Genomic DNA, 19387 nt, shown 5'->3' on the forward strand with positions numbered 1-19387 from the left:
CTTTTTCTCAGGTGAAAACATCTCATTTTGTATATTTCCTGACCCTACAGCCCCATCAAAATCCACAAAACTGCAACACATTTATTACAGCTGGCACATGTAAATACCAAGTGCATGTCCTCCCTGCTTTCTGCCCCTGTGTAGTGTTCCTTGGCCATGCTTCCCAGCAAAGATGCTGGAGCACTGCAGAGCTGGGAATGGGGGATGCTTGAGCTGGTCCATCTGGGAATGAGGGAGGAGGGTGGGAGCTGGAGACAATCAGTCCTTGGAGAAGGAGTATGGGAACTTCTCTGATGGATGAGACCATCAGCTCACCTCCCCTTGCTTCCCTCTTCCTAAGAGGGGCTGAATCATAATTCTCAGAGAAAGCTCAAGTGTCGATAGCACAAGAGACTACAACTGCTTCTAATTATTCCAGAAATTGTTGATTTAAACTTGGAAAACCTTTACAGTGTGCACACTAAGCTATTACCCAAACAGTAAGAACATTATTCAAATCCTTCTTATTCACATTTGTATTAAGTATAATTCCCGCTACCTGCAGTTTCTGTTCATCCTGTGGAAAGCAGATGGCACAGATATTTACTTCCAGTGCCACAATCAGCCTCTGCATTGAATGCCAGGACAGATTCAGCAAAATGAGAATGAATACTGATTTACACTAGCTCAAAATCTGCCTCAGCATTTAGCTACAGTGAAAACTTGCTGTTGACACAAGGACTAGAAACAGGGATATATTGAAGATACCTGTATATTTAGTTAACTAGTTTATTTAGTTTGTTGTTTGGTTTGTTTAGGCTGAATTCCTTTTGACAACAAGGGGTACTTTGCTGGGGACTACAGTAGCAGGGTGTCTACATTAGCAGAAGAAATGTAAAGACACATTACAAAGGTGATTCACAGCTTTGAAGGAGATAAAGTACAAATCTCCTTAGGAAACCCTTGTTAGGTGGAAATGCTGTGTCCTGCACATTGTGAACACTCCTGGGCCTTCATGCTGTGGCACAAGCATAAAAACCAAACCAAGAATGTTTTCCTTCCAATAACACAGGAAAAATTATTTCCACGGAGACTTATTGCTGAAAAATTATTCCTCTGAATTTCCTTAGACTACCTGGCTGCTAATCTACAACCATCTGGAAAGTACTCCATCTGAAGAGCTCTTAAAATTTTCAGCAGGACATCTGTTAGCTTTTTGGCTTGGTTCTTCCTACATTTGCAAATAATCCTTGCTCTTCTTTAAGACTGTTATCAGAATCCATCAAAAATGACTGCAGATGTTTGCCCTTAGCTAGGTGACACTACAGCTCAGCTCCATTATGAAAAAGCACAGTAAAAGCTGACTGCTCTTTGTTAAGGAAATACAATAAACGGAATAAAAGATTACCTGAAGAAAACCTTTTCCCATCCAGAAACCTTTCAACCCAGACTAATATATAATTAGAGCACAAATTAGCCTCCTTGAATTGCAGTTTCATTAAGGGATTGTAGCGATGCCATGAACCAAAAGACTGAAGCTATTTGTGGCTGCTTTAGCCAGAAGATTTTCCTAAGTGAATACTTTGACACTTTTTGCTAAGGTGCTGCTGGCTGAGAAGTGTGGTGTCTGAGTGACACCATCCCAGTGTGTGTGAGACTGTTAAGCTGTGATCAGAATAAAGGCTGTTATCCACTCCTGACTTTGACACCAGAATTTTTTTGATTAAAGTGAAAAATGCCAGGATTTTGGGACCTAACCCAAAGGCTACATTTGGTTAGGAGGAATACTTCAGATGATAGATAGGACCAGGGCAGTCTTTGCCTTCAAAACCATCAAAGACGGTTTTGTCTGGATACCAAGACACAGTGATCTGAGATGTGCCCTGCCTGTGCCTGACTGTCAGACCTCCATAACTGGCCCTCAAGACACTAAATGTCATACACAAACTTGCAGCTTCTTTGCTGAGATAATATCCTCACATCTCATAGATAAGTAACCCACTAACCAAGCAGTGAGGACTTATGCTTTCTTGTGGAGGTTGCTAGTTCTTGCTCCTACCATCAAAAAGCAAACCTGTGTAGTTTTATACAATACTATCATTAGATAAAGGAGTATTCTATGACTTATCTTTCACCTCAACCAATTTTCTGGTGAGATGAGTGAGATTTACAGTGTGTGTTTATACTTTATATTATACATTATACATTATACTATATATATATATATGTAGATACATTATAAAATTATTTTCCATTTTTGCCTTAAGAGATCCTTGAACCATCTTAAGCTTCTGTTATAACTGTTTCCTGCCTGACCTCAAAGACCTTGTTGCTGTCTTTGCTTTATGTGCAGAGCAACAGGGTGGCCTCTAAAATTTACTGGACCCTTAGAGAAACAATGGGTGGGTTCATGTCAGCCAAACTCAGGCAGGACCTAGTAACAGGATATCCTTCAAAACATACAGAGAATAAAGATTTTAATTTAACATTTCAATCCATTGGTTGAACAATGGAAGATTTAATGTGTGTCTGGCATGAGGAGGAAGGCAAGGTTTTTGAGTGAATGGTAAGAGCAGAAGTGCAATAGTATGCATGTAGCACAGATGAATTATGGAGCCTATGGGGGAGGGGAAGATAGATAACAGGATAATTAAATGTAGGTGTTTACAGGGAAATAATCTGCCTAGATATAAAACTCCATGTATTTTAATATTCGCCACAATTAGATTTACTACCAGCAGTTTGATAAAATCTTATGAATAAGAGCATAGGACATGGCTGGATAAGAAAAAGCCATACAGAAAAATACCTCTAAAGTCTCTTTTTTTTCTCATTCTCTTCTCCTATGATTTTTTTTTAATCTTTCAAAGAGAAGCAATGACAGGTAGCCCAAAATTAGAGCAGCTATTTTTACTGTATAATTGTAAATGTTCTCTGTATTTGTCTGACAAAATTATTTTTTGATGCTAGGAGAGGGTACAAGAGAAGAAAACAAGACATTTCAAAAGCTCATTTCTCCAGGAAGGCAGAATACATAACCCTACATTTATGAGAACCAATACAAGGAGCTATTACTGCTTGCATTACAATCATACCAAAAGCCTTCAATGACATGAAGGAGCAATTTTATGAGGGCCTACATGGACACAAAAGAGGGTGTATTTACAATGGAAATTGAGAGACAAAGAGCAGGTATAGTTGGATTTATTTCTAGCCACCTTGGAACACTAATGCAAGATGATAGCAGCATATTTTGTAAAGTATCCACCATAAAAACAGCCTTCTAAGTGACACCAAGTGGAACTCTGCTCCAGCACCCTAAGCACAAAAATCACCTTTTCTCCTGATGCAAAGCTCTTTGTAAGAAGAAATCTCAGTCTCCTCTGTTCTGAGATGGAGAAAGATTTCAGTTCATCCTCTTAAGTATCTATTTTCCAACTACAGCAAATAGTTAAAAAAGAATAATGAACACTGTTTTCACAGGAATTGTACAAATAACTTAAAGAGCAGGATATGTTTTGCATGAAAAACAAAAAATTATTCAGTTCAAATGATTAAATAAAGCTTGGCATATGAGGAAGCCAAAATTCCACTGAAATCTGTTCTTTTCTTGATGTTGCTCTTGCCGAGTGGATGCAGTCAGAAGAGTGGTCACAGGTCCTGTAAATACCCTTTTATTGTGAATACAAGAACACACATATACAGCTATAAACAGCATTCTAACCCTTCGTAGCTATCAGTATTTAAAGGGCAGCAGACAATACAGCTTGATCATCAGATGTATGGAAGTTCTTTCACTCTCAATCACACAAATAAAATCAATGGGAACAGCAGGAGCTCAACACTTTCAAAAATCAGGCCTTACACATGTTGGACAAATTGTTCAGCTTTAAGAAGAGCAGACTGAGTGGGGTCATAACAACAGTCTTCAAGCACATAAAAAGCTGCTGCATAGAAGAAAGGAGCAAACTGTATTCCATGTGCATTAACACTAGAAGTAATGGACTTAAATTGCACAGAGGAAAATTCACTTTAAACATTAAAACCTCTTCCTAACAGCAAGAATAGTGCAGCAGTGGAATAGACTGTCTAGTGGGGAGGCTGAGGAGGCACTGGTGCTGCAGGACTGTAGGAATACAGTTGGCATCTGCAGGGTGTTGCACCTATCCCTGACCCATCCCTCAGAGTCTCTTCTATCCCTGTGGACCCCATCAGAAAATCTTGTCCCAACCCTGAGATTACACAGCAGGCTCTAGCTCAAACATGAAAAAGAGTAGTATGTGTTAATATCAGGCATGCTCTTTTGCTTGGCAGCTAATAAGCACTATTAATAATTGTTTTTTTAAAAATGCAACTTCTGAACACGAGAAGGATTAGACAGATGGCTACCAGTGGTTTGCCAGATCAGCATTAGGAATATTTTACTGAATTAGTTTCATTCCCATATTCTAATTGATTACCATAAGCTACCTTATTTGTCAGAGGTTTCTTTAATAGTTCTTTTAAAAACACAATGTGTACATGATGAAACAGCCCCAAGTGCTTAGTTTGGTTTGCATGGAATATGAAATTACTCAGGAAGGGTCAGTTTGGATACAATAATGGAAACTCAGTTGCAAAACCTCCTGAAATAAACTTCAAAAATATTTATCTTAAGCAGTATTTGTAGCTACTCAGATAGTTATATATGTACAGTTGTGTTAGCATTGATTTAGTTTGAATGGGGGAGACACAGGGAGAGAAGAGAGCCTGCCCATCAGGAGATGATTTCCTATCTTTCTTCTCATATCTTAGTTCATGCTTTGTGACAGTGATTGACAGGACGAGAGGATTCTTCGCACAAAAGAAAAATATGGCAAACTTGTGCAGAGGGCAGCAATGTCTTTAAACTTCAGCACCTACTGAGAAGGGCTCGCAGCCTACTGAATTATGGCTTATGGAGCATCCATGCTGCATCGCTTGAGCAGCCAGTTCCCAGACAGGGATTTACTTGCCTGGTGTCCGAATCAGCCTTTACAGCTGACTTCAAGAACCAGTCACTGAATCATGAATTAATAGATGTGCATGGCTACAGTGGCATTGCCCAAGTTTTTTTTCTTCACAGAAAGAAAGGGAAGTTTCTTTGAGGGAAGGTTCTTTGTGCTGCTCTTTTGCACCCCCTCTGACAGCTCTGCTGGGGTGAATGACCACCCTGGTACCACGGGGCTGGGAGGACCATCTCTGTCCAGCCCTTCTGACAATGTTAAAGACAAGCAAAGCTGCACTAAACAGCTCCAGGGGGCTTATATTTCTTTGCAGACATGGCAGCAGCTTTGCCATGGTTGTATGCCTTGTGCAGGAGCTGCAGTTTGGTACCTTGCATTTCACAGGATAAACGCAAGCCTGCATATGTTTGCAAGGGTCTATTGACACATGCTCATTCCTCCTAGATTTGCGTTTTTTTCCACCACTCCTACACTGCAAGGCCTAAAAGTGAAGCCTTCCTGGCATCATGAGCCCCTGAGAGCCATTGCTCAATGCAAGGGGAGCAGCACATCCAACTGAGCAGCCCAAGAAGGGAAAAAACAGAGCATGGGTACCAGAGGCTATGAAAGGGTTAAAATATCTGGGACTGTTCCTGTCTGCAGATCTGCTGCTTGGCACCCTTGAGAGTGTAGCCTCTGGGCTGGACAGTTACTAAAGATCTGCTTTTTATAATTGGTTTTCTATCCAAGGCATTTGCACTCATATCCTACCCTGGCTCACATGGGAACAGTAAAGAAAGATTCTTTTGGAGGTAGCAGAGGAATGTGCTAAGAGAAAAGCAGAAAAACCTCCCAGCCGAATAAGATTTTTGCCTGGAATATTTTTCTTAAAATCAGGATAACAAGGGAATACTCAGATTTAGGAACTGATGTTCTTAAAAGAAAAAAGTATTCAGGATTACTGGTTTTGTTCTCAGTTTCAGAGGGAACTGAAATGAAAATGTAAAATATAAGAACATGTTTTATTCTTGTCTGATGATAACCAACGGGAAGACAAAACTAGGGAACATCTGGATAGTCAGCATGTCAGGAGAAAGCTTTCAGCTACACAAGGCAGAAAGTGCCTTGCATTAGAAGTCAGAGGTGGAAACTCAGAGACATGAAGTCTTCCTGTGAAACAAGGCAACAAGCTGTTCTGTATGATGCAGCTCTGAGGCACAAAAGCACCTGCCCCTGTGCCTTGTCTGGAAGTTGATCGTGGCCTGCCAGGTGCAGGGGGCTGCTGTAAATAGATCTGTTTGGTGCCTTTATCATTTATTTATCTAGTTCATGGGGCACAGAATAGTTTTCTACTTTATTGTTGTTCAGTGCTTAGCAAAATAGTATGCTTGTGCAATATGAAAGCTCTGAAATGCCATTATATTAAATAGCAATAACAGTTTATAGTATTATGATACTGCAGAGAACATTGAATGTGAAACATGGCTTAGCTCAGGGGGCTGGCAACTGGACCAATCCTTCACCATCTCCTGTTCTGGCTGTTTACTGACCCAGAACTACTCCCCTTAGAAAGCTGTTGGGGAAACTATGTGAAATGTTCTGGCAGTAATGATCCAACCCCTAGCAGGCAGCTGCAGGTTCATGCCCTGTGCTCTGGCTTCTCTGCAGCCCTGCATCCCACCAGGATCTCCCCACACTGCCATGCTCATTTTCTCTGAGGTCAAAGTTACTTCTAGTTTATCACTTAGGAAGTAGAAAGATTTGTGATTTGTACAGATCAGTCCAATATGATTTGAGATACCACAGAGATCCTCTGGGATATGTTTAATTGATCATGGCATGGGCCTTAGCCAACGCATGCAGCATTTGGGACATTATTCTTTCCACAGTGGGATGTCCTGCATCTCTTCTCTCTTTTTTCCTTAACAGAGACAGTGGATTTCAGATGCAGTTTCACTTTATGAATATATTGAGGCACTTCAGCAGACAAATCTCAGGGGCTGTACTTCATTGCTCCACAACAACCCACTCCTTACTCCTTTACCATGAAAGACCATTTACAGAATGAAATTCTGCAAAATTCATTTACAGTTGTGAAATATTAGTTTCTTATTACTTCTAGTAAAGAGCAAAGTAAGTAAAAACACAAGGTGGTTTATGGATTTTTTATAAGAAAGGCAATGTGTATGCGTGTTGTTCTCTATTAGATTCTGCAGAAATCAATCTGAAAACTAGTTCAGCCTAGTCAAATTAGATCTAAAACTATTTAATTTTGTTGCAAGAGTGTTCTTCTCTCCTGATGCCTTCCTTGAGGACATATAGAGATAAAATCTCTTGAGTTATTATCAGTTTATGTGCATCTTTATCTGCCTGTGGAGTGCACTATATTAGGTATTTTCTGAGTGATCTGGCTGTGGCCTGGAGACGGCAGTTTAAAAGTCACGTCTTTGCAAGTTTCTTATGCTATTTGAGCATTCATTTTGGAAAAATTTTTATTTTGCAATCTATAAACTCTGACAGGCTTTTTTTCTCCCTCTATTTCCCTCCTTTTTTGGGGGCTGTCGTGGCTTTAAAAACAGGGGAAGTACAAGAGAGAATAATTGCATAAAAACCATCAGTGCTCAGCTCTTTGTGCTGAGATCTTGCAACGGAGACCATAAAAATGGCCAGTGGATTTATTGAGCATATAATAAATCTGCTTGATTAACAGTATCTATGATTATTTGACTTCATGCCAGCTGTATATCAGACAGTATTATCAAAGAGCATCTGTTTACACATTTAAAGCAAACTGAAAGGTCACATGGGAAAATAGTTTGGCCAGTATTAAGGTGAACAGCCTCATTTCAATAGGCTGTGTGTAAGTACAAGTCTGCACTACTTAAGTTAGCTAAACTAGGGCAGAAAACTACATGATAATGCTCCATTTGGCTTAAGAGAGGTTTGCTGATCTCTGATTTAAACATGTTAACTGAATTATGGTCATGCAAAACATGAGTAGTCAGAGTACCAAAGTTAGCAAAGGTATTTAAAAGGACTTCTGAAACCAGTGGGGCTGAGGTCTAGAGAGACAAAGTAGCTGCCTGTGAACTGATCTCAGGAACATGCATGCAGGACATAGATTATTCAAAGCTCTTTGCTGCACTACCTGATTTTGAAAGGTTTTGCCTCTCAGAATGTCCTGCTTCCTTTTACTGGACACCTGGACTTGGACTAAAACACTAGCTTGTAGATCCCCAAAGTTAAGAGGGGTTATTTACACCCTACCTTGGGTTTTTATATTTCCAGGCAGTCTTGACCTGTGTTCTGGTGTGTGTTATCAGTGGCTGTCAGTGGACCCAATGGTGCCAAGGGACATGTCCTGCTTCCCTGAGCAATGCAGCTCCAGCAGAAGGCTCTGTCTGTTCAACAACAGACAGCAATGGTTGAAATGGTTTCACTCCTTGATCTTCATATAGGCTTGGGTAAAGAACTGGTTTGCATGCTAGAGGAGGGATCAGGACTTGTTTGTGTCATAGAGCTCATGCTGAGGGCACTCAAAAAATGCAAACATTAGGAGTTATTGTACATGGAAGAACTATAAGAAAATCTTTGTTTAGGTGTAGTGTGGATGAACAGCTAAGTATTTCTTTTGCAGTTTACAAGATGATAGTTTCACTGTATAATGTGTGGATCACCTAATGTGGACATAATGATGTGCTTCACCTCAACATGAACTGCTCTTTTAGTTCTAAGGCACCATTCTCCAAACTGCAGTAATGCCTTTAAATGAGCATACAGATACATCTGTTCATCTCCTCTCCATAACCGATGAAAGGACCAGTGTGAGATGGCCCCAGCTGAGGGCAGACACTGCCATGAGTCTGCCAGCACTCCCCTTTGGGTTGTAACTCCCTCCTCCCCAAGATGAATACCTGCTTAAACGTTATGAATAGCCTGCATCACAAAGGTCCAGTCAGCAATTAGTCAGGAAAGGCTTTGTTTAATCTGCTCTCTGTTCATCTACTATAAGCCAGCCAAGTATGACCTTTTTTGTATTTCCATAATAATGCATACTTAACCTGAATCCTGCCCTGATTTATCCTTTGTAACATGGAGCAGCCTTGTGTTAACAAATCTGTCTCTAAGCAGAAAGTTAAAGGCACTACCGTTATATTTAGGAATACTTTTACTGAGATACCTCTGTTATTGAGAGCAAACAATTAGCTCCAGGTGATATAAGAGAGCTGAGATTTACAGGGCTTTCTCAGACAAGATGCTTCTGACATAAGTCAGGTCTGCTAATTGAGCCAGTTATTTAGGTATTTAGGCACTTAAATTCCCATTTGGAATGGGAAGCTGAGACAGCTAAAAGGAGTTAGGGGATGCCTCTGGGATGTCTCAGGTGTTGACGGTATTAGAGAGCCATTTACAACAATGCAACTGCTCCAACTTCACCTGTTAGGGCATGAGCCTTTAATATTTATTAAGCTTTCCATCACAGCTTGCAGAGAGTCTGGAAGCTTCGAGTTCATCATTGTTACTTTGCTATTTTATTTTTTTTACCTTTTCAGTCTATTCAATCACAGCACAAATGGCTTCAAGCTTACAGCACAATTAAGAGTTGTGACAAAGGAAAAGTTGGCTAAAGCTTTACAAAGAAGGCTAAGTTTTCAGGGTGATGCAAAGGAAACCTGACACCTGACTCCCATCAACAATAGTAATGGGGGCTATGCATCTAACTCTTCCTGCATTGTGCTGACATTGTACCCTTGAATGTTAGTACAGTCCAATAATTCTCCAAAGATGAGGCAGCTTATTTTCTCTGCCATTGCTGCTTTGCTGGCATTTTTATGGCATTCCCAGAAGTACTACCTGTCAGAGTTAGTACTTCCAAGGATGGCATTGCTTTGGGGTGATTGAGGATTGATGTAATTAAAGAGAAGGCAGTCTACTGCTTGCCCATGGGTATTTTATATCAAGCGTTTCACTGCACAGCCACGATTGATGCCTTAAATGATGACAAAGTTGGGCTGCTCTGTATGTGCAACAGTGATTTGAACTAGGAGTTCAGGGATGTGAGTCCTGAATTTTACCCTTAAGAGCAGTCTGAGAATGTTGAAGAAATGGAGCTCTCTAGGAAAACAGCAACTTTTCATGAGCAATTAAATAACACTGAAAATTCCTCGACACTAGTCACAGAAAGGGACAAGTCCCAGTTACAGCTAGGGACAAGAAAGATTCTGCTTTGGGAATTATTTGGAAAAGAAACGGAAAAAAAGGTGTACAGTATTATATCATTGAACAAATCCACTGGTTGCAGTAGTTGTTGTGTTAAATGGGACTATCTGATTCAACCTACACACAATTTTGTACCTATCCATATCTAGAGCAGCCCCTGTAGGCTTTCATTATAACAGTGAAGACTTAGTCAGTATGGGCATTAGAGTACATTAATTTTATCCTGAAGTAAGTATGTGTTAATCCTGTTCTGTAACTTGAGCATGTTAAAAACCATGTGAAATATCAAACATATTATTATCTCAGTGTTTGCCCCCTAAAAAACCAAAAAAACCAACCCCCCTCAAAAAAACCAAAAAAAACCAACCCCCCTCAAAAAAATCCCAAAAAACAAAACCAAAAACCAACCCAACAACAAACAGACAAAGGGGTAAAATCCAATGGGAAAGCTGCTCTTTAAAACCTTAGACAGAGTTTGCTAAGGATATTCTGGGAACTTAAAACACCTCTTTGAGCAGAAAGAAGAGGAATCTTCTCTTTCCTGTTAGAATGTCCATAAACTCCAATTACATTTATAACTTTGCATTAAATTAAATATGTTATTTTACACAAGCACTTAAAAAGTCTACTAAATATCCAATAACAGGTTTCTTTATTCCCTTGTTAGCAGCTGTCACGATGGCAGGACCTGCTCAAGAATGAAAGTGATTTAGTGCATTGATTTGCAGTTGGCTCAGCCCTCTGTTCTCAAACAGAACTGATTAGCTTAGCAGGAAAGTGCCATTTACTTTTTATCGCGTTTCTTTTCTGCTCATCTCCCCTTGGTGTCTGCCAAGAGGAACAGCAGAACTGTAACCTCCTGAACTTACTTTCTTCAGCTCCAAATTCTTCAGTTCTGAGGACTGATTTGCTTGGATGGTGCTGCAGCATCAATATACATGCTAGGGTTACTGCTTTGGTATACTGAAAACAAGTCTCAATGAGATCTTTCAGGATGTTTCTATAGAAAATTTAACCCCTACTATTACTACCCTGTATGTATCAAAAAGTCCCATCTAACCCAGGATTTTAGTTGCTTTTTTTTTTTTTTTTTTTTTTTTCACCATTTACTGGAAAAGTTAATAGGATACTAAGGCTGGGATACTGTCTAGCTGGGAAGGTTTCTCCTAAATATGTTGCTTTTGCTTCATAGACTGACCCTAGGGTATTTCTTCCAATATGTAACAGTTGGAAAACTGTGTATATTTTTCTGCACCTCTGATCTTCTGTGTGTTGAAGTTCTGGGGAAACTCTTGATTTGCCAGTTAAAAGTAAAGATTTTGTGTAGCACAGAATGACTAGCAGCTGCAAGAAAAACAGTGGGAGTCATTGAATTAACAGTTTTTTTAACCTGAAGACCAATTCATGAAAGAAGTTCAGCTTTTTTTGGGTAAGTCTCCATAATTTTATGGGTCAGAACCTCAGCTAGAGTGAATCTGTGTGACTTTATTGAAGTCCATGGACATCCATGGAGTCAAACCAGCTGAGGTCAGTAGAATAAGAGTCTTCAAATCAGTGAGGGATCTGATCCCATAAACTTATGATGATTATTCAGTCTTCTTAGTCCTTCACAGTTCTCATGCAAACTGGTAAAAAATTCAACAAAGTCAAAGTTTCTCAGGAGTGTTGGATGCTTCCCAGTGTGTTATTTTCTGAGAAATAAGAAGAAAAAATAGGAATGGGTGGAAGGCTGAAAACCATTTTTCAGAGTTATTTCTGGAAACAAAGATGAAAAGATAAAGAGAGGAGAGAGAATTTCCTTCCTACTTTCTAGCTGCAGTTCACTCTTAATAATATTAATCCTTTTGGACTCTTTACAGTTAGCAGAGATGAAGAGGCTAATCTCTGCCTCTTCTACACTGGAAGCTCCATTAGTTCTACTAAATAGCTGGTCAGCACCAGAGAAAGAAGTACATATGCATTTACCTCCCTTCTCCTTTGATCTCTGCAAGAGATTGTAAGGCAGCTCCCATTCTCTGTCCTTTAATTTTAAAATGCAAAAGAAAACTGAAACTTTCTTCCCTCTGGCACAGGAAATCCTGGTGAGGCGAGGGCCCCTTTGCTAGAAAATGTATAACTCACACTCTTCAAATGTATCTAACTCCATTAGTCATGTGAATTCACCATCTTTTATTACCTATTACAAGCCATCTTCCCTCTTTCACAACAACAAAGGAAATCCTTTTTTCTGGTAAAGCAAGAACTGCACTGATTCAAAAGCCCACAGGATCAGCCATAGCTGATGGACTCCTAAATAGGGATGCTCTGATAGAGAAACATGACTACAGACCTCTCCTAAATCATCAGAAAATAAAACTACCTCTTTACAGGACTTTAACTACTGCATACTCAAGCATACCCACTGTCAGCAAAACCTTACTCTTTCAGTGCTCTATACCATTTGTTCAGCTAATGGTGGACCATGGGTTTAATTTTCATATAAGATGACATATTTTCATATAAAATGCCTTAAACTCTGTTTATTACAAAGGGAAACTTGTGTGACTGGCTTAGATATAGAGCTAAACATTTGCTCAGGTAAAACCAATGTCATTTGTCTGGTAATCATCAGACCTCTCACATTTGCTTCCATGAAATGTCTTTCTTGCCTCACATCTAGGTGTTCTTCCTGTGGAAACTCAGACACAGGGTGGTAGAAGAAGGGAAAATACTGACAGCAGAGAGAAAGCACAACTTGGTGTCAGAAGGGGGAGGAGGCCCATACCTTTAGTTCAATGGCACAGAAATATAGATAAAATCAAAGGGTTGTAGAGTATCAGATGCCACAAAAAGGGGCACACAGGTGACAGTCTTCTTAGTAAGTGATCCTTTGATCAAAGTAATCAGTAATAAACACTAAAGATTAAACTGTATCCTAAATTCCATCCTTTTCTGAGGAACAGGGAGCTTACTTAGGGTGACTGAAAGGGAGCCCTTTTTTTTAGGAAGCCTTCCTGAGGACTCTGTCCAAGCCCTGTCTTTCAAACTAGGAGGAAATGGGAGCAAGGAACATGTCTTTAAGGGACAGTGTGACCCAGTTACCACATATAAGCAGAGCAGGGCTGTGGTGGGCTGGAGGCTGACATATGGCCCCGGGGGAGGCTGAAATAGCTCCTGGACTGTGGGAGGAGCCTGTCAGTGCCCATAGGAATCTGAAAATCAACAGATTGGCTATCAGCACATACTGTTCCACTACTATCTTTATTTTAATGTTCTTCTATATATATTTTAAACTAAATTAGAATCACAGATTAGTTGAGATTGAAAGGTAACTTAAAGATCATCTAGTTCCAGCCCAGAGACACTTTCCACTAAACAAGGTTGCTCAAAGACCCATTAACCTGACCTTGAATACATCCAGGCAGGGACATCCACAAAGTCACAGGACAACCTGTGCCAGTGTCTCACCACCCTCAGAGTAAATCATTTCTTCCTAATATCTAATCTAAATCTACCCTCTTTTAGTTTGAAACCATTACTCCTGGTCTTATCATTGCCCTTGTAAAAAGTAGACCAGTGAGTGTTCAGTAGTAATTCAACAGTGATTTTGTTCTTCCCCACTGCCAATTACAGCAAGCACTGAACCACTTGCAATCCCAGTCCTTGCAGTCACCACACACTTAATGACTTAATGACCACCTCCACCAGCCACTTCCAAGCCATTGACTAAAATACAATTTCTGATACGCAGCAAAGCAACTGTGAAACACCACCACGGCCACCCTGCAGCAGATCTGGCAGCACAGGAACATGCCTACACCCCCATCAGCACCAAGTCACCATCCCTGGCACAGTCCCTTCAGTGATGGGTGACAGCAAATGGGCACTGAAGGAGCATGGGCTAAAAGTGCCAGGGCAGGGGAGAGCTCGGGCTGCCACAGGGCTCAGCTGAGCAGCTCTCTGATGGGGCCAACCTGCAGCCTGGTGTCCTTCAAGGTGGATGGTTTCTTTGCTACACGACCACACGTAAATGCTAGGTCAGTATAGCAAAACAATACTTATAACCTCAGTCCTTTAGTATTAGAAACAAACTGTGCTCTCATTTTTGTAGTATTCTTGTTCAAAGTCTGAATCCAGGACCGTGCAATGTATTTGGAGTTATGGGGGTCACATCTGCAGTGCCATGGCTAAAGATGGAGACATGACAACCATATTTAATAACTTTTGCAAGGCATTTGATAGTCCAGGATCATTCAGAGCATCCAGGAACATTGATGCTAAGAAATTTGAAGCACTTTGGCCTTGGTTGAGCTTCAGCAGATGGATCTGCTTCATATTTGTTAATAAAAAAGAGCAAGAGAGAGAGAGAGAGGGATAAAGAAAAGGGGGAAATTTGTCTCCACAAGTAGCCACACAGTAAATCTCCAGTGAACAGAGTTTTATGGGAGAAAGACCATTTTCACTATTCTGCTTCCAGACTTCAGAGATTGTTTTCAGGATAAATGCAGCTGTCTAATGCTCATGATTTAAATACAAACAATCCCATTGTTTGTTTCTTTGTCCCTGAGTGAAAAAACTTCAGAGTTGCAATGTGACCTCTGCTACTTCCACAAGTGACTTATTAGCAAAAAATGAACTTGTTAAATTAAAAAACAAAATGCAGAATACAGAGCCATGTCTTACCCCCACAGGGGGCAAGATGAACGTAAAGTCATGCTCCATATAGCCCTGATACTGTAAGGTGGTTTAGGTTACAGATAGAAGTTTGTGTCATTGATATATGTAGAGCTCAGGAACTGTCTAGCTTGTGTCTACTGCTGACAGAGTGATTTGTACCTGATTTGCCCAAGTGGTTTTAATCTCTTTCTTCTTTTTATACCAGACTTTGATTTTTCCAGATATACTTGTCAGTAGAATTTTCTCAAATGCACTTTGTAAACACATTTCAGTCCATGCAAACTATTTGTTTTGACTGTTCACTGCTCATACTGTGTAACCAGCCACCTAAGGCAAACTGCAGTTTTCCAGTGCTTTTGCAGATGATTTATCCCTGAAGTCTCCTGGACTGGTATGCAAATCTCTGCTGTAATCCATCTCCAGTCACCCAATGAGGTTACCAAAAGATATTTCTCAGTCACATAGCAATGGTTACTATCTGTTGATATGCTTAGTGTCCTGACAGAAATGAAAACAATGATGGGGTTATTTGCACCTACACAACATGAGCTGGAAAAGGAGTATTTTCATGAGTCTTTTTGACCTAAACACATTTAAAATGTAAAACTCTTTTCTCAATCTCTTTTTAAAACTAGTAATAAATACAAATGCTAGCTTTCAGAAGTCTTGACAGAAAATAAATACAATAAAACTTCTAATATGATGCATATTAGATCTTTGCTTGGCATATCTCTAGGCTACTGATGAAGAGATCTGGAGATCTGCACTGTACAATTAAAGCCTAGTTTGAATCCATTGAGTAAGGTATGGCAACAGTTTGGTTTTTACCTCCTTAAAAGAGATGAGATTTCTGCTCCTGATGAATGCCAGTGGAACTCCTTTCCTATTGAATAAAACCAGAGATCCTCTCAAGAATAAACCATAAGAAACCCATTGGCTGCTCCAGAGTCATTTGCCTGGTCAAGTGGATGCTTAGCCAGTGGTTACAGACAGATGAGGTGAACCCCACTCTGACTGTTTTGATTTGTAATGACTGCCAGCACCAGGTCGTTGAAAGAAGACTGTTAGATTAGTGCAGAAGTAGGAATGAGCTGCAGAAGAAATCTGCTAATGGCACAGCCGCAGGCAAAGGTGCAACAGTGTTCAGAAGACAACAGAACAGGGCTCCTGAATGTGCATCATTCACCACAGCTCCATCAGTGAGGTCACAGCCTCATCGTGGGGCCATGTTTATTTCTAACAACCTAGTTAGAAACATTTTTGATTTTTAAAATGGGCTTCCAGCCTCTCCTAAATGAAAACCCTTGACTCATAACCCAAAATACCTTGTTATGACTCCTTGTGGTAACATCATTACATGTGGCATAATTAAAAGAAAATAAAGATATCTGATCTAAAATAGGCAGCATGTATTTTTAAGCATAGAGAAAGGTCATTTGACACTGTTATTTTGAGGACTTTGCTGACAGAGGCTTTTCTGTACCATTCTAATTTCAGTGCTACTATCTATGGCCTTTTGTGTAGATTTGTCCTTTCAATGTGCACTGTTGTCAATGAAAAGATACTGTAAGCTGGTTTCAAGGTATGACTCAGAAAAAGCTCTCAAAAGGATGTTCTGAAATTTTCAAAGCCATGCTGCATATCTTCCATTCTAATGTGTACACCTTCAGTCCTCTACAGTTTGGAAAATCTCTTCATAAGGTGTCTCCCATCTACAAACAAGAGCCAAGGTCATCCAAAGGGGTTTTAGCACATGAAAATAATGATCATCAGCTCCCGTGGACATCCTTGAAGCTCTGTGATTGTCTATGCCTATGAGAGAGTGTACATATACATCACTTGTGCGTGCAGTCACAGATACATTTAAAGGAATTTTTGTGATTTTCTAAACAGAAGTATGGAGTTTGTAACTCATAGCTCCCAAATACCTGAACAGATATGGAGCCACCAACACCTGAGAGAGAGTTTTTGGCAACCAGCTAAGATACTCCTGTTTGAAACAGGGTTCCCCATGTCCAAGAGAAAAAATTTGGATTTATCATCAAGAGCCAAGCTCGGCAGACTCTTGAGTTTTTAAAGCAATTATGAGTAGGCTTGTAGAAGAGAAACCAGAGCCACGCAGAGATGTGTAAAGAGGCAGATCTGTATGAATGGCAGATTTATAAGGAGCAGCACAGGATATGTCTTTAGAAATACATCCCACTTTGATTTAGGATATACAGCTATCCCCAATATTGCCTGTAAGCCCATAGGAAGAATAGGATTTCCTGGATCTCAAGAATAATTTTCTTTTTAAGGCCTGCTCTAAAATATTATTGAAAAGGCAAAAAATGTCATAGCTTTGCCCAAAACAATTCAGAACCAGAAAGGGCAGGTGTCCTTCTGTTCATTCCTCTTTCTCACATGCTGCCCTGTTCTCACAGGCTGTTCAGCAGGAGGATAAGGATTTACTTTTTGCTCCATGACACACAGAGAAGGCATTACAATTAAGAGTCCTTATGTAAATAATTACATCAATTTTGCAATCAACCAGAAAACAAAGAAACTAAAAACAATGAGGTCAATGCTGAATGCACTAATCTTTTCAATGCTCTGTATAATTAAAACAATTTTACCTTGAAATTTGGCATTAATTACAATATGGAGCACCTCCAGACTTTAGCATTTTAGTTTGGTTTTATGGACCTACTTAGAACAGAGGTTTGCACATGGAGTATTGTCTGGTCTTTTTGTTTATGATCAATTTAGCAATTATTTTAGACAATCTATTTGTTGCATATTAGTTTTTACTTCTTTCTCTTGCCACATGTGCATGACTTGTGAATTGCCACAATGCATCTCATTTAGCAGCAAAATTCTTCACAAAGTCACTGAGATCAACATACTGGCAAAATCCAAGAAAAGCCCAAATCTGTATTTGCATTTAATGCATATAGGATTGAAGAGTTCTGTTGCTGTTTTCCTCTAGACAATGATGGAAAAAATTTTTAAAAACATTTCTCATTTTCAACGTCTAGCAATATAAGTTTCCCATTCTCATATATGGGCTCAGTTTACAGGAGAAATCTAATAATATCCTGAAAAAGTGTCCATACTTTCCTGGGAATCTACTTGTATAAACCAAAAAGGAGAAACCAAGACTTATGCACAAAACCCCCAGCTTTGCCCTTAATTTTAACAGAGAAAATGGATCTCAACTTCAAACTTTAGAAAAATGCAAGTCTTTTTTTAGCCTTTAGCCTTTACATGTTCATTTAGGTATTTCAAGCAAAACTCTAGTCTGATCTTAGTGCCAGTCTGATTCCTGATTTAGATTTAATTTTTGTAACTTGGGCCTAGATTTAATTTAAATACTGCAGATTTATTAATTTGCTTTGCTTTGCTTCTAACATCAAACAGTTTCAGTCTGAGAGATTTGTACTTGAAATGCATGCATTCAGCATCAGTGCTGTTAAATTAATGGTGATGTATATGTGTTTGTAGGCACAGTGACCTTTATTAGCTTCTCATTATGTTAAAAAATAGTTCTTATTACTCGACTGAATGAATTATGTTGAGCATTGTTATGGCTCAGATAACCTATTGAAACTAGTTATTTTTCATCCTATGTTAAATGTTAAAACTAACAAGCAGTTAGTTTAGCATTACACTGGAGACTATCATCATGCCTTACATCTTGGAACATGCACTTTAAAAACTGCTCAGATTAAAGATGAATCAAAGTGCTTCAGCTTCAGGGATAGGACTGGAGGTGTACATCCCCACAGACAAAGCTGGAGCATAAAATCCCACACAAATTGCTTTTAAAATTTAATAATTCACAAAATCTATAGTGAAACAACCTGGCTGGGGTAGATAAGTAAAATAAATACTGCAAAGTCAATTTTTAATAATCTGTGGCATGAAATTTAAGCACAAGAGAAAACATTTCACAATCAAATCAGAAGCTTTCTGTAAATGATCAAATGACAATGTAAACCCACCTCACCTACCAATGCAAAATACATCCAGTTTATCCTTTAGTCCACACAGCATATTCCCATATTTCTTTGTTTAAAGGCCTTTTACTTCTAATAGAGGCTCTATTGTAACCCCTTTTTAGAACTAGTTATTTACAATGACACCAGAAGAAGACAGACAGGTACTGAAGGCTCATATTTGATGTTGAATTGATGCACTGCATGCAGTCACAGGAAATCATGTAATTAGTTCCTGTGCTAGTCTGGTAACAAGTGGTCTGGTGTATTTATTTAATTATTGAGACAACACATTTACAAGTGAAGGGATTTTGTTATAGGAGGTTTATAAAACCCTGATTTAGGCTGATCTTCAGTCTCTTAATGCCAAGTAAAAAAACTGGCCTTCAAGCAACATTTTTGTATGATGAAGAATAAAATCCCAGATGGATTATGACAAGTCTGTGTTGTCCTAAGAGAGCAATCAAAATGAAAAGCAGGGAAAATTAAATGGCAAGGATAATATAGACATACACTCTCATCCAGGAAGAGAGAGAGAGAAAACATGAAGATTTGTACATATTTTATGCATCTGGAATCAGTGTGCTAACA

General features: G+C 39.4%; 1 protein-coding gene across 1 annotated transcript in view; it reads right to left on the bottom strand.

The window, feature by feature from the left end:
* ADARB2 (adenosine deaminase RNA specific B2 (inactive)) overlaps nucleotides 1-19387 on the bottom strand; it is a 312866-nt gene that overhangs the window by 115324 nt on the left and 178155 nt on the right. The gene's annotated exons all lie outside the window — the stretch shown is intronic.

This window comes from Heliangelus exortis, chromosome 2 (assembly GCF_036169615.1).
Source record: "Heliangelus exortis chromosome 2, bHelExo1.hap1, whole genome shotgun sequence".
Lineage (NCBI taxonomy): Eukaryota > Metazoa > Chordata > Aves > Apodiformes > Trochilidae > Heliangelus > Heliangelus exortis.